Genomic DNA, 16051 nt, shown 5'->3' with positions numbered 1-16051 from the left:
GCTTTAGTTTTCTCATCTATGAATGATGAAATTGAAAAAAATCATCTCCAAGGATATTTCAGTCTTTGAGTATCTATGATTTAATTATTCATCAATATGATAAACCAAAATATAAAATAGTTCCTGATTTTTTAAATAATTTTTTAAAGATTTTATTTATTTATTCATGAGAGACACACAGAGGGAGACAGACAGAGAGAGAGAGAGAGGCAGAGACACAGGCAGAAGGAGAAGCAGGTTCCATGCGGGGAGCCTGACCCCGGACTCCATCCCGGGTCTCCAAGATCACGCCCTGGGCTGAAGGTGACATTAAACGGCTGAGCCACCGGGGCTGCCCGAGTTCCTAATTAATTTTTAATAAGTAATGGCATAATAAGATAAAATTCACAACTGTAGAGGCCATTTTTAGGCAATCAACTTGAACAATAGAAACCTGAGTAAGGTAGAAAGGTGGATAATGACCCCCAGCCCCCTGGCTGGACATAAACATGCCCATTAGCTGACCCACCTCAAAATATCCATAATCCCTATGATGAAGTTTTGGAATTTGGATGAGGTTTGGTGGGGTGAGGTCCGGAGCCAATGACCAAGAAAGGATTCTTGAGTCTTCTTTGGTGCAAAATGGTGGTTTAAAGCACGGGGATAGGACCCATGGGCAGGGAGATCTGCTGCCCCGGGCCTGTGAGCGGTGGCTGATCATATATCGGGGAGTTGGGAGGGGTTTGAGGACAGCCTACTCTCTAAGAAATTTTGGAAGCAAGGTTTCCAGGACCTCGAGGGGGCTAGCTATTGTTGGGAAAAGGTCACTTATTACCGTCTAATAAAACCCGAGTCATGAGACCCTTCAGATGTATATCAGTGGGCCATGTGCTTGGGGGATGATTGCCAACATGTATCCCGGGGGTTAAGAGATAAAGGGAAATTTCTAAAGGAATTTTTGGGTTTTTTTTTGTTTTGTTTTGTTTTTCTAAAGGAATTTTTGTATGTTAAAGTAGGCTTAAGGAACCCTGGGTGGCTCAGCGGTTTAGCGCTGCCTTCACCCCAGGTCGTCATCCTGGAGACCCGGGATCAAGTCCCACATTAGGCTCCCTGCATGGAGTCTGCTTCTCCCTCTGCCTGTGTCTCTGCCTCTCTCTCTCTCTCTCTGTGTGTCTCTCATGAATAAATAAAATCTTAAAAAAAAAAAAAAGTAGGCTTACAGGATCCTGGGGGTCAAGCTAAGATTGCCTTTTGCTCTTAGCAAAGTATTAATATAGAGGCAGTTCAATCTATAGAAGAATGTCCCTTTGCCCCTTCCAAGGACTTGTCAATGTGCTATTCCCGGCTCATGCTTTGTTCTGTTCCCCCATCACCTAGATGACCAATGAGTTACTTACACATAACCCAGGTACCAAAAAGGGAAAACTCTATACAGCTTCACTACCTCCTCATCTTCCCCTTTAACTACTGTCTCCCACCACTGCCTCCTAGCAGATAGTCTCTGCTCTGCTGCTCTGCTCTTCCTTGCAGTATAGTCAATAAACTTCTATCTCCCTTGTTCTGTCATGGGTGAATTCTTTCACCAACCACACTGCCTACCTCCACTTGATCTTACCTCCACTTGATCGGATCTCCCACATTTGGTGGCCCCCATCTGATCAGGAGACTCCACACTAACAAGGGATTTTCAGGGTAAATAACAATGACTAAAAGCTACTTGCGGGGATCCCTGGGTGGCGCAGCGGTTTGGCGCCTGCCTTTGGCCCAGGGCGGCATCCTGGAGACCCGGGATCGAATCCCACATCGGGCTCCCGGTGCATGGAGCCTGCTTCTCCCTCTGCCTGTGTCTCTGCCTCTCTCTCTCTCTCTCTCTCTCTGTGACTATCATAAAAAAAAATAAAATAAAATAAAAATTTAAAAAAAAGCTACTTGCCTTATAACCACTTTTCTAAGTTATTATCTGATACTACTATGCCCATAAAATAATTAAATTCCTTGAACAAAACATAAATATTATTCCAGCCTTTCATATCAACAATTTTTTTATTTTTTATCTTTATTTATTTATTCATGAGAGACGCACACACAGAGAGAGAGAGAGAGAGAGACATAGAGGGAGAAGCAGGCTCTCTGCAGGGAGCCCGACATGGGACTCCATCCCCGGATGTGGGATCAGGCCCTGAGCCAAAGGGAAATGCTCAACCACTGAGCCACCCAGGTGACACTTCTTATCAAGAATTTTGATATGAACCACCTTAACATCTTAACTTTGGCTCATTTGTGATTTATTTTATTTCTTGGACAAAACAAGTTAATAAATTGCATCAAAAGACATAAAATTAATTCAAAGATTTTCTTACATTTTAAAAATATTTTTAGGTTTTTAATAGTAAAAATTGAGGTTCTTCTCAAAGTAAACCACATTGTTTTCATTTTATTTAAAAATTTTGGATCAAAAGGAATGATGAATTCATAGTGTCCAAAAAAAATCTAGTTTTGAGTTAACAGATGGTTAGTTTAAAAATAATGCCTTTTTTTCAAAGCATTCTATAATAAGCATGTATCAAATTTATAATGAAAGAATAACAAAAAAAATAGCATGACATGCAAATAAAATTCACAACCTCCTTTATATCAGAGCAGAACTATTCTATTTCTATACTTCTGTTGGCTATTCATTGCTCCATGTTCCCAAAGTAGCAGCAAATCAACTAAGCAGTGAAGATGGCTTTGGGAGGAAGACTTTCCTCTGCCCTATGGTCTTTCTAAGCTGGACTTAGAATCAAATGCCTCAAGGAAGCAGATTAACAGGAGAAAATCAAATTTAATAGATTCCTTATGGGGAATCCACAAAGAAATGAAATTCCAAAGACCATGAGGCAATGTGAGGCCTATAGCGCTAAGGAGAGAGGAATTGGCCTGAGGATAAAAATGTAAGGAAGCTTATTAGCAAGAAGGTGAAAGGAGACATTTGGAAAAACTATGTTGCCCTATTATGCAGATAAGGTTCTGAGGTAAAGGGAGTCTGTTCTTAGCTCTCTTCCTGTTACAGGCTCTCCTTTCCAGTGTAAATTTAGGCAGTTGAGGGGGAGGCAGAGAGCTTTTCCTGCACCTACTGGGTTTTGATTATTTTTAACTCAAAATAATCTTCATGCCAAAGTGGCCTATCGTGGGGCAGCCTGCCCTGGGCCCTTACAATTAAAATCATATAATGTGTAGTATCTGTACGTTTCTTACATGTCTTGCAGCAAACCAATTTTTTTTGCTATAATTCGCCTAAGTATTAATTTTTGGGAGAATCATAGTAAGTACCAAACACCTAAAATGATAACCATCCCCTCCTAGTAACCATTTTATAGTCATCAGCAACACTGAACAATGTAGACTCACTCATTTTTTAATGCTGAATGGATTCAAATTCCATCACAATTCGACCTGTTTATAAGACTATCTTCAAATAATGCAAATGCTTAGTTGTTATTAGGTCCAATTCTGCTATCCTACTAGATGCAAAGTTTACTTCACTGCCTACTGAAAAAGGAAATATGTGCCAGGATGTGTTGAAAAATGAAATGTGGTTTAAGTTCTCTAAAAGTAGTTATCAAAAAAATAAAAAATAAAAATAAATAAATAAAAGTAGTTATCAGCATCTATTAATGACACAACATATCTATAATGTTATTATGAATTTGTCCTTTAAAGAACCAGCTACATGACAAATATGTATGTATGTATCTCCTTTATTTTTATTATTAATTTTATAATTAATTTTTATTATTAATGAAGATCAAGGTATTTGGAAATTCTGTGTAGGTAGATTCTAACATTTTTCAATTTCCATGCCTAACCAAGCAGCTCTAGATGTTAAGAGGTTTTCTTTATTTCTACTTTGATTTTCTAATACCTAATGACTTTGGTTCCTAAAAAGCTCCCAGAATAAGATCAAATATTTTTTTCTCAAACGTGCACCCTTATATATGCCTATCTCCAATAACCTACAGCTTTACCCTATCCTTTAGAGTCAAGAAAACTGTGATTGTCAGATCAAGTCACTCATAGTTTGAGGATTCTCCTCTATGACAGTCCTAACAGACTGGCTAACTAGCTTCTATTTAAATACTCCAAAAGTAGGGTTGTCCTGTTTAACTTGTGTCTCCCCAAAATTCATATGCCAAAGCCCTAACCCCAGTATAGCTATGTTTGAAGACTGATTGCTAAGAAAGTGATTGAGGGTAAATAAGTTCATGAGGGTGGGACCCTGATCGAATAGGATTGGTATCCTCCTAAGGGACACTGGGCACTTCCACTCACTCCTGTGTTCTCTCTCTCTGCTTAGATGCACTGAGGAAAGACATGTGCACATGCATCTGAGGACACAGCAAACAGGCAGCCAGGAAAAGAGTTCTCACTAGAAACTAAGTTAGCAGGAACCTTGATCTTGATCTCCAGAACTGTGAAAAAAGTAAGTTTTTCTTGTCTAACTCACCTAGCCCATGGTAGGTTGTTCTGACTGCCCAAGTTGACAAATACAGCCTGCTTCAGGAGGTGGCCAATTCCACTCTCAAACAATGCTAAGTGTTAGAAAGTTCTTATTTTAAGAATAAATCTGCTTTCTGAAGGCTCTACCCAATAATCCAACTTCTACCTTCTGGAGCTACACGGAATAAATTTAATTCTGCCTTTCAATTAAAAAAATTTTTTCAATTAAAAAAAACAAAGACTCTATTTTAAGAATTCTTCCCTGTCTTTTAGGGTCTTTCTTAGAAATGTTCCAGCTTATCAAGACTCTCTTTAAAATGTGGCAGCTAGGGCAGCCCAGGTGGCTCAGCAGTTTAGTGCTGCCTTCAGCCCAGAGCGTGACCCTGGAGACCCAAGATCGAGTCCCACATGGGGCTCCCTGCATGGAGCCTGCTTTTCCTTTTGCCTGTATCCCTGCCTCTCTCTCTGTCTCTCATGAATAAATGAATAAAATCTTTTTTAAAATGTGGCAGCTAGAAAGACGTTTCAAATACTCTATAAATATGAATAATACAGGGAAACTATTTTGCTAAAATTAGTCCTAATCTGTAGCATTTTCCTGAGGAAAAGCCACTCTTATGTTTGCACACTCTTAAAAACCCTCCTGAGGAAAAGCCACTCTTATGTTTGCACACTCTTAAAAACCCTCAAGAGGAAGGGAACAGTCAACAAGGTCATCTATCTAGAAATAAAAATCTTCTAAAACCCCCCACCCCAGTGCTGCTGTAAATCCAGTGAGCTAGGCTCAGATATCAACAAGATAGACTTCAAGATCAACTGGTTGGAGGGGTGCCTAGGTGGCTCAGTGGATTTAAGTATCTGCCTTCAGCTCTGGTCAGGATCCCAGCGTCCTAGGGTCAGGCTCCCTGCTCGATGGGGAGCCTGCTTCTTCCTCTCCCTGTGCTGCTTCCCTGCTTGTTCTTGCTTGCTCTCTCTCTCAAATAAATAAAATCTAAAAAAAAAAAAAAAAAAGATCAATCGGTTGAAGATCTGATATTTCACAAAGATAAATGAGTACATCATCAAGGACAGATTAGTCCTATTTACCTCAAGGTTACTATGGACAAAGAATTCATTCTTCCTTCTTACAAATAAAAGTTCATTTCAAAAAAAAAAAAGTTCATTTCTATTTTATCATCTTTCTTATATTCAAAATGTCTAAATGAGTTTTCTCTTATTCGTTCTTTTCTCCAGAGTGACTAAGTAGTCCAATACACATTTACATAAGCTATCTCTACTACATTAGTAGAACAAATAAGCCTAATTCTTTGGTGTTTAGGAAATTCCTTAATGAATCCTTTGCTGTCACGATCTTGAAACTCTCTGGTGTTGCTTCCAAGGATCAAAGAGAGATTTTTGCCTTCAATTCCTGCACCTTTTGGTTCATGTCCTCTTCCAGTCCTTATTTTTTTCTTTTTCTCTAGTTTATTTCAACTGCTTTGACTTTTCTTATAAAAATATCACGTCTAAGTTACCAGAAAGAATTACTTTAAATACCAACTGCTATGGTCCATAACACAGAGGTCAAAAGCACAGATCCACTTGAGTATAAGAGAACTAGTGGACATAAATTACATAGACCTGAGGTAAATCACTAGAGTTAACCATTCAGTGGTCATTATTGTCCTTGTTATTACACATTACTTCTCTCCCCATGCCCAAGACCAGTATAAATTCAACTCTAAATGTAATAGGTATAATAATGATTTTTATGTTTACATTCCTATAGTCTGTAGAAGTCTTTCATTTCTGGGCCCTTCCCACTTCCTTGCTCTTAAATCATAACCATTTCCCTGATAGTCATCTTACCTACTGACTTAGATGATATATATATCAGTGCTCTTCCTTCAAGGATCCCCAACGATTTAGTCATCAAGTATCACCTTAGCTAATTCTCCACTTTTGATGTTCTTATTCTGGATGTCTTTGTCCCACCTATCTTCTTCTTATATATTTCGCAGTCTTCTAACATTTGAGGATTTTCTAATGAGCTGTGAGCCCCAGGCTTTGACTCATTTGAAATTGGAGGTTTTCTTCAAGTCTGTTCTAATCGCTTTCTGAACCGGCCATCTTACCACAGTACAGTTGACTCCTAAACAACACATGGTTAGGGGCACCCACACCTCCCACATATAACTTTTGACTACCCAAAATCTTCAGTACTAATAGCCTGGAAACTATTAATTGACTGGAAGCCTTACTGATGATTATGTAATATAAACAGTTAAAACATATTTTGTTTGCTCTATGTGTTATATATTGTATCCTTACAATAAAGTAAACTAGAGAAGAGAAACAATGTTATTTAAAAAATCTGGAGATCCCTGGGTGGCTCAGTGGTTTAGCGCCTACCTTTGGCCCAGGTCACTATCCTGGAGACCCGGGATCGAGTCCCATGTCAGGCTCCCTGCATGGAGCCTGCTTCTCCCTCTGCCTGTGTCTCTGCGTCTCTCTCTCTCTCTCTCTCTCTCTCTCTATCATGAATAAATAATAAATAAAATATTTTAGAAAAATAAAAAATCTTAAAGAAGAGAAAATGCATTTACAGTACTGTACTATATAAAAATATAGTGGACCCTGCCATTCTAACTTGTGCTATTCAAGGATCAAAATAACCGTAACAGAGCACCCTTCCATACAATGACATTTTAGTTAAAGTACTACTTTACTCCAAGTAGGTATTTATATTACTTTTTCATTAGAAATGGATGTGAGGGCAGCCCCAGTGGCCCAGCGGTTTGGCGCCACCTTTGGCCTGGGGTATGGTCCTGGAGACCCGGGATTGAGTCCCACGTTGGGCTCCCTGCATGGAGCCTGCTTTCTCCCTCTGCCTGTGTCTCTGCCTCTTTGTGTGTGTGTGTGTGTGTCTGTCATGAATAAATAAATAAAATCTTAATTAAAAAAAAAAAAAGAAATGGATGTGATATTTTTTAAATTGGCAAAAAGCACCAAACCATAATCTAGTACATAGAATCCATGCCCAAAACATGTTAGGGAAAATAAAGACACACCAGAGATTGGTCCCTGCCCACAGAAAGTTTTAACTCTACTAAAAATGTGTCAATGTATAATTTTAATAATTAACAAATATTAGGATATGATATCTGCTCAGTAATAATCTAATAAAAGATCATAGATTGAAATATGTTAACAGACTACAATATTGGGGTAGGATTTACTTAATATTTTAGATAGAATTCAAATATGTGGCCAGCCCGGGTGGCTCCGCGGTTTAGGGCTGCCTACAGCCCAAGGTGTGATCCTGGGGACCCGGGATCGAGTCCCACATTGGGCTTCCCTGCATGGAGCCTGCTTCTCCCTTTGCCTGTGTCTGTGCCTCTATCTCTCTCTGTGTGTCTCATGAATAAATAAAATCTTTAAAAAAAAGAATTAAAATATGTGTAAATTCATAAAGAATACCCTATGTATAAAAGAATAGGTGTTAGCAAAAGCAGAGAGGTGGAAATACCTTAATCATGTCCTGGACATAACAGTCCCCAGAGTCACACAGAAAATTTAATCCTTCCAACTGAAACTGCCTACCTGTGACAGTAATGTTACTCTATTCTCACGTGATTGGACCAGAGTGTGCTTGACCCAAGGGTGACAACTCCAGTCCTGACCTTGAGGACTCTTCCTATTAAGGCAATGGAAATTGGCCCAATCAGACTACATCCCTCCAGAATTTATACTGGAGAATTTAGAGAGGATTGAACAGGAGGGAAAAAAGAAGAGAGCACTCACCCAGGAAAATACCAGAAGATAAAGTCTAAGTCCTGGGTTTCTTTTGTTTTGTTTTGTTTTTAATATTTTATTTATTTATTTGAGAGAGACAGCACAGGTGGGGGGAGGGGCAGAGAGAGAAGCAGGCTCTCCGTTGAGCAGGAAGCCCAACACAGGGCTCAATCCTGGGACTCTGGGATCATGACCTGAGCCAAAAGCAGACACTTAATCAACTGAGCCACCCAGGCATCCCTAAGCCCTGGCTATTCACAATAAAACCCTTTATCTTCATATTACATCTTCAAATTAATGTAATATATTTGGGAAGCAATCAATACACAAATTTACCCCGAATGAAGGATTTATCCAGAGAAGTAGAAGTTATGTTTGGAAAAAGTAGATTACGATCTTCACATGTGAAAAACTGAACACTAGCTATATTTTTTCCTTTTTTATCTAATCTTGCTCTAATTTTGCCAATTTCTTACTTGAATTTGGCAAAATATTTAAAAAAAGAACCTAAGAGTCTAGACTGAAATTAATTTTTAACAGATATATATGACTTAAATGACATAAATCTTTGATTTTATACATATTTTGTCACAGAAGACCAAAAGCATTAAAAAGTCTAGCAGTGAGCTGACATAATAAGGAGATGCTTTAAATATTCCCTTTTTTTCACACACACAAAAGATATACATCTCCTACAAAGATCAGTCCAATGAAAGGATGTCCCCTCTCACAAACATTTTCAACATTGTACTGGCAGTCTTCATTAAGACAATACAGCAAGAAAAGGAAACAGGGAAGGAAGACATAAAACTGTCTTTGGTCACAGAAGACATAATTATCCATTAGAAGATTGAAAAAAATTTTTAAAAAAAGAAGATTGAAAAAATTAGACAAATAAAAGTCCCACAACTAATAAGTGATTATAGCAAGATGGCAGGATACAAGATTAACATGCAAAAGTCAATTACATTTCTATATACCAACAACAAACAAATAGAATTTAAATTTAAAAACACAATTCTAGGGGCACCTGGGTGGCTCAGTGGTTGAACATGTGCCTTTGGTTCACAGCATGATCCCGGGATCTTGGGATCAAGTCCTACATCAGGCTCCTCGCAGGGTGCCCACTTCTCCTTCTGCCTCTCTCTGTGTATCTCTCATGAGTAAATAAATAAAATCTTTAAAAAATTAAATTAAATAAAAAATTCTATTCACATTACCACCCACCAAAATTAACTACTTAGATATAAATCTAACAAAATATATACAAGATCTGTATAAACAAAACTCTGATTAGTGAACCCAAAGAATAAGTAAATCAACAAGGAAATATTCCATGTCTACAGATAGGAAGACTCAATTTTGTCAAGATGTCAATTCTTCCCAACTTGACATATAGACTCAATGCCATCCTACTGAAAATCCCAGAAAGTCTTTTTATAGATATTGACAAGCTGATTTTAATGTTTATATCAAGAGGCAAAAAGCCCAGCATTGCCAACACAATATTGAAGGAGAAGAACAAAGCTGGAAAACTGCTTCAGGATTTACTAGAAATGCAGTAATCAGGAAAGTGTCGGGGGAGCCTGGGTGGCTCAGTTGGTTAAGCATCTAACTCCTGATTTCAGGATCGGATCCCAGGTCATGATCTCAGGGTCATGGGATTGGGCCCCAATTTGGCTCCACACTCAGCACAGAGTCTGATTGTCCCCCTCTCTCTACTCCCACCTCCCCACTCATGCTCACTCTCTTCAATAAATAAATAAATAAAAATTTTAAAGCGTAGTAGTAACAAAAGAGTAGACAAATAGATCAATGGAGCAGAATAGAGAGTACAGAAATAGACCCACATAAATACAATCATCTGATCTTTTACAAAGGGGCAAAGGCAATACAATGGAACAAAGAAAGTCCCTTATTTTTTGAGAGAGAGAGAAAGAGAAGAGAGAGTGCAGAGGCTGGGGGTGCAGAGAGAGAATCTCATTCTCACACGAGCACAGATCCCATGGGGCTCAATCTCAAGATCATTACCTGAAATCAAGAGTCAGATACTCAATCGAGCCACCCAGGCACCCCAAAGACAGTCTCTTTCACAAACAGTGGTAAAACAACTGAAATCCATGCATAGAAAAGAATGAATCTATATAAAGCTTACACTCTTCAGAAAAACTAACTCAAAATAAACCGTATCTAAATGTAAAATGCAAAAACTATAAAACTCCTAAAAGATAACACAAGAGAAAACCTATGTTATCTTGGATATAGCAATGCCTTTTTATATACAACACTAAAGGCACAATCCATGAAACAACTAATTAATAAGCTGTACTTCATTAAAATTTAGAATTTCTGCTCTGCAATAGATTGTTAAGAGAAATAGAAGAGAAGGCACATATTGGGAAAATATATTTGCAAAAGACATATCTGAGGAACGCCTGGTGGCTCAGTGGTTGAGCATCTGCCTTTGTCTCAGGTCATGATCCCAGGGTCCTGGGATTGAGTTCCACATCGGACTCCCCATGGGGAGCCTGCTTCTCCCTCTGCCTATGTCTCTGCCTCTCTCTCTCACTCTCTCTCTCTGTTTTTCATGAATAAATAAATAAAATCTTTTAAAAAAAGATATCTGATGGAGGACAATTATCCAAAATACACAAAGAACTCTTAAAACTTAGTAATAAGAATATAAACAACCAGATTATAAAATGGGCCAAAGGCTTTAACAGATATCTCACCAAAGAAGACACAGATGGTAAATAAACGTATGAAAAGATGTTCCACTACTTATGTCACCAAGGGAATGCAAATTAAAACAATGAGATACCACTACGTGCCTATTAGAATGGCCAAAATCTAGAACATTGACATCACCAAATGCTGACAAACATGTGAAGCAATAGGAACTGTTATTAATTGCTTTTAGAAAGCAAACTGGTATAGCCACTTTGGAAGACAGTTTTGTAGTTTCTTAAGAATTAAACACACTCTTACAATACAATCCGGCAATTGTGCTCCTTTGCATTTACCCCAAAAAGTTGAAAACATATCCACACAAAAAACCTGCACTATAATATTTATAGCAGCTTAATTTGTAATTGCCAAAACTTAGCAATAATCAAGATGTCCTTTAGTAGGTGAATAGATAAATAAACTGTGGTGCATCCAGACAATGGGATATTATTCAACACTAAAAAGAAATGAGTTACCAAGCCATGAAGAGACATAGAGGAATCTTATATGAACTGCTAAGTGAAAGAAGTCAATTGGAAAAGGCTGCGTACAGTATAATTCCAACTATGTGACATTCTGGAAAGGGCAAAAATACAGACAGTAAAAAATAATCAGTGATGGAGCACCTAAGTGGCTTAGTCAGTTAAGTGTCTGATTCTTGATTTTAGCTCAGGTCATGATCTCAGAGTCGTGAGATTCAGCCCCACATTGGGCTCCATGCTGAGCGTGGAATCTGCTTAAGATTCTCTCTCTCCCTCCCTTTCTCCCCATCCCCTTTCTCTCTCTCTAAATAATAACAGTAATTGATAATTAATAATCAGTATAGCTAGAGATGAGGTTGTAGGGAAGGATAAGTAGGCAAGACACACAAGATGTTTAGTGAAAATACTCTGTACAACATTATAATGATGGATGGATGTAATTATACATGTGTTCAAACCCATAGAATTAGAACATACTACATCAAGAGTGAACCCTATGGTAAACGGTGGACTTTGGATAATTACGATATGTCAGTATAGGTTCATGCTCAGTAACAAATATACCATTTTGGTGAATGATGTAGATAATGGGGGAGGCTCTGCATGTGTGGGGGCAGGAGGTATATAGGAAATCTCTATACCTTCCTCTCAATTTTGTTGTGAACCCAAAACTGTTCTAAAAAAAAAATGTACATCTACACCCACACCTCATATTGCCATGTTTTTTTCCACATAGTAAGGGATAGCTTTGGCAAGTTAAAATATTTTGGTCTTTATAATTTTACAGGATATCTCAAAAATTGATTCTTCTTCTTGCAGTTGAACTGGAATATTAAGGCTTTAGGGTTCTGGCTGATAATGCATGATAATGGAGTCTCCTCTGTTATGGATTTCTAAAGCAAAGCATAAGCAGCAAGAAAGTTAAAGATTCTAAAATGTTTTTTCTTGTGTCTAATTAGTATGTTTAAAATTTTTTAAACTGTCATCCTTTAATTAAAATGTCTTCCTTAGCTCTCTCTGAAGCAAAGGCTGAGATAAACACTGAAACCTTTACAAAACAAGCTTAGTATGTAGATAAAGAAAGCAAACATCCTGTTTTCCATGATGGTCTCAATTAAGAATCTATCTACAATGCAGGAACGTTGACTGCTGAGGATTGCTAAGGTTGGAATAAGAGAAAAGCTTACACACAATGGTAACAATTTATTTTTCAAAGTCATTGCAGTACCTATTACCTCTTTATACAAACGTGTGCACCAACATCTCAAGGGCCACTGCAGCTAGGCAGAGAATATTCATCTTGGGATGCCCAGGATTCATAACTGAACCTCAGACTTCCCTTCACTTTTTCAGGTTTTAGGTAAGAGTCACTGCTGACAAGAGCCTCACCATTGAGGGTCACCAGAAAGATTAACCTTAAACCACACTGAGGCAAAAAAAGATATTAGGGATCAAAGAGAGGTAGCAAAAGAGCATGGGAGAGTGGGCAGTAAAAAAGGATAAATAGTCCCACTATTTGCATACAGATGCACAAACTTTTCCATTATTTGCATCCACAGCTCACAGACCTTTGAAGATGGATTTCTCTCTAGAGCAAGTAGCTGTCTTCCCAAAGCTACGTTGAGGTAATTTAAGATAATATAACTTTTTAAAGATTTTATGTATTTATTCATGAGAGACACAGAGAGAGAGGCAGAGACATAGGCAGAGGGAGAAGCAGGCTCCATGCAGGGAGCCCGACGAGCGACTCGATCCCGGGTCTCCAGGATCACGCCCTGGGCTGAAGGGGGCACTAAACCGCTGAGCCACCGGGGCTGCCCTCTATTCACATTTTTACTTGCTGTTAAGGGGAGTTATACTTTTTGGTAAGAACAGATGACATGGTGCTGGGAAAATTGGACATCCACATGCAGAAGAATGAAACTAGACCACTCTCTTGCACCAGACACAAAGATAAACTCAAAATGGATGAAAGATCTAAATGTGAGACAAGAGTCCATCAAAATCCTAGAGAAGAACACAGGCAACACCCTTTTTGAACTCAGCCACAGTAACTTCTTGCAAGATACATCCACGAAGGCAAAAGAAACAAAAGCAAAAATGAACTATTGGGACTTCATCAAGATAAGAAGCTTTTGCACAGCAAAGGATACAGTCAACAAAACTCAAAGACAACCTACAGAATGGGAGAAGATATTTGCAAATGACATATCAGATAAAGGGTTAGTTTCCAAGATCTATAAAGAACTTATTGAACTCAACACCAAAGAAACAAACAATCCAATCATGAAATGGGCAAAAGACATGAAGAGAAATCTCACAGAGGAAGACATAGACATGGCCAACACGCACATGAGAAAATGCTCTGCATCACTTGCCATCAGGGAAATACAAATCAAAACCACAATGAGGGGGGTGGGAGTGAATGGGTGACGGGCACTGGGGGTTATTCTGTATGTTAGTAAACTGAACACCAATAAAAAATAAATTTAAAAAAAACATAACAAAAAACAAGGAATAAAAAAAAAAAAAAACCACAATGAGATACCGCCTCACACCAGTGAGAATGGGGAACATTAACAAGGCAGGAAACCACAAATGTTGGAGAGGATGCAGAGAAAAGGGAACCCTCTTACACTGTTGGTGGGAATGTGAACTGGTGCAGCCTCTCTGGAAAACTGTGTGGAGGTTCCTCAAAGAGTTAAAAATAGACCTGCCCTACGACCCAGCAATTGCACTGTTGGGGATTTACCCCAGATGCAATGAAACGCAGGGACACCTGCACCCCGATGTTTATAGCAGCAATGGCCACAATAGCCAAGCTGTGGAAGGAGCCTCGGTGTCCATCGAAAGATGAGTGGATAAAAAAGATGTGGTTTATGTATACAGTGGAATATTACTCAGCTATTAGAAATGACAAATACCCACCATTTGCTTCAACGTGGATGGAACTGGAGGGTATTATGCTGAGTGAAGTAAGTCAATCGGAGAAAGACAAACATTATATGTTCTCATTCATTTGGGGAATATAAATAATAGTGAAAGGGAATATAAGGGAAGGGAGAAGAAATGTGTGGGGAATATCAGAAAGGGAGACAGAACATAAAGAGTCCTAACTCTGGGAAACGAACTAGGGGTGGTAGAAGGGGAGGAGGGCGGGGGGTGGGAGTGAATGGGTGACGGGCACTGGGTGTTATTCTGTATGTTGGTAAATTGAACACCAATAAAAAATAAATTAAAAAAAAAAAGAACAGATGACACTGAAGTCTGTCACAAGAATCGGTGAGAACCATCTGGAATACTGTCAGGAAGGACTAAATAAAATCCAATCAAATATGTTCTAGAAGCTAAAGAAGATTAGTGTGGCATTTTTATCTACTAATTTTAAAGTTTTTAAACTGTCGCTGTTGATTTTCTTTTTTAAAAGATTTTATTTTGGGACGCCTGGATGGCTCAGTGGTTGAGCATCTGCCTTTGGCTCAGGGCGTGATCCTGGAGTCCCAGGATCGAGTCCCACATCAGGTTCCCTGCATGGAGCCTGTTTCTCCCTCTGCCTCTGTCTCTGCTTCTCTCTGTGTGTGTCTCTCATAAATAAATAAATAAATAAATAAATAAATAAATAAATAAATAAATCATAAAACAAAAAAAAAACTAAGGGATCCCTGGGTGGCACAGCTGTTTAGCGCCTGCCTTTGGCCCAGGGCGCGATCCTGGAGACCCGGGATAGAATCCCACATCGGGCTCCCGGGATGGAGCCTGCTTCTCCCTCTGCCTGTGTCTCTGCTTCTCTCTCTCTCTCTGTCTATCATAAATAAATAAATTAATTTTAAAAAAAAGTAATGAAAGCGAAAATAAAACGTTTAGTTTTTGTTATTGTATCTTTACCATTGTAAAATATGCCAGAGTATGAGTATACCACAATATATTCATAAACGTATCAACATAAATGTACCTCATAAACATAAGGTGAAAGCCAAAAGCAATCTGTTAAAATACTAATAGTATGATGCCACTTATATAAAATTTTAAAACATGAGAAACAATTCTATGTACTGTTAGGGACGCTTACACATGAAGTAAAAATACAAATAAATGTGTGGGAATGATGGTAGTTACTATCTGGGAACTCAGAGTAGGATGTAATTAGGAAGAGGTATTGGGTCAACCTACATGACATTGCCAATGTTCCACCATTTTTGACCTACAAACACATCACATAATTCAACCTATATGTAAGTGGTCTTTAGCTAAGTTAAAAAGTTTGATCACTTAAGCTGAGAGGCAAATATTCACAGGAACTCATGTGGCTCCACTACTGCTTAGCTCTGTGACCCTAGACAAGTTATAACCTAATTTTTTCATCTGTGAAACAGGGATAATAATAATAATACATATCTCACAGGGGCAGAGTGAGGATCAAATAAGTTAATATACGTAAAGCACTTAATGCCTGACATATGGATAAGCATTATTTAATTAGCTGCTATTATATTTTATAGCTTTTTAAAAGTTTATTTAGGGATCCCTGGGTGGCGCAGCAGTTTGGCACCTGCCTTTGGCCCAGGGCGTGATCCTGGAGACCCGGGATCAAATCCCGCGTCGGGCTCCCG

The sequence above is a fragment of the Canis lupus genome, chromosome 32, assembly GCF_003254725.2.
Source record: "Canis lupus dingo isolate Sandy chromosome 32, ASM325472v2, whole genome shotgun sequence".
Taxonomy (NCBI): Eukaryota; Metazoa; Chordata; class Mammalia; order Carnivora; family Canidae; genus Canis; species Canis lupus.
Note: the sequence above shows the minus strand (reverse complement) of the source record.